This window comes from Copadichromis virginalis, linkage group LG3, assembly GCF_057382275.1.
Source record: "Copadichromis virginalis isolate Kocher_CV1m ecotype Utaka linkage group LG3, C_Virginalis_male_GT1.1, whole genome shotgun sequence".
NCBI classification, from domain to species: Eukaryota; Metazoa; Chordata; class Actinopteri; order Cichliformes; family Cichlidae; genus Copadichromis; species Copadichromis virginalis.
The window spans coordinates 502,514-503,725 of record NC_140620.1 but is presented as its reverse complement, the minus strand read 5'-3'; positions in this window follow the sequence as shown (position 1 = coordinate 503,725).

Sequence of the window (1,212 nt, the reverse complement as noted above, 5' to 3'; positions counted from 1 at the left end):
CGTGAAAAAAGGCACATACCTTTGACGTTGCGTGACGAACTCTGTATTCCTCGTCCACAGGTAAACGCAAAAAAGGAGTTTTAAAAAATCTCAGTTTTTAAAAATACCCGTGTAGGTGCGGACGTAGCGTAAAAGAGTTAGTAGTTTATTTTATTACTACCTGTAATTTATTGCAGATTACTTGTATTTGCTTAATTGTTCACTAAATGTTTGAGGTGTGAAATAAACTGCAATGGAGCAAAATATGTGTGTGTGTGGTTGGAGGATGTTTTTGTGCATGTGCACATGGGGGGGGGGGGTGAACATTTTTCTTGTAAAACAAGGGGGGCCCAGCAAAGAGGTTTGGGAACCACTGCATTAACGAATACTATTGAAGACATTTCATCAGAACACATAATAATAAATATACTATAGGGGTATTCATTGATCTAAAAAAAAGCTTTTTACACTCTGAAACACTCTATTTTGATTTCCAAGTTAAGTACTTATGGTGTGAGAGGAATTGTATTGAACTGGTTAAGCAGTTACTTAGATAATAGGTTTCAGTATGTGCAGTGTTTAGGTAATTCATCTGAAAGAATGAAATGTGGGGTCCCTCAAGGTTCTGTTTTAGGAACAAAACCTTTTAATTTATATATAAACAACATTTGTGATGTATCGAAAATGTTAAATTTTGTTTTGTTTGCAGACGACACAAATTCTGGAGAAAACTTGAAAATACTGGCTAAAATTATGGTTATTGCAATGAAAAAAAAAAAAAAGGATTTGATGTCAGTAAGTTATCGCTGAATTTGGAAAAAAGAAACTAAGTTTATGATATTCGGAAATTGTGTAAAGGTGTAAGAGATAGTATTATCTATAGAGGGAGTATTAATTGAAAGAGTGACAGAATTGCATTTTCTGGGTGTAATAGTGGATGACAAGTTAACATGGAAATCTAATATTGAACATATTAAAAAAAAAAGTAGGCTAAAAGTATTTATATCCTGGGTAATGTTAGATATATATTGGATTACAAGGCAATGCGAATATTATATTTTTCATTATTTTTACCCTATCTGAGTTATTGTGTTGAAGTATGGGGGAATACATATGTGACTAATATTAAACCATTATACTTCTTACCAGTGTAGGGGCTAATGCGTTATTAAGTAACGCATTACAGTAACTACGTTATTATTGTGATAACGAGCACGGTAACTAGTTATTATG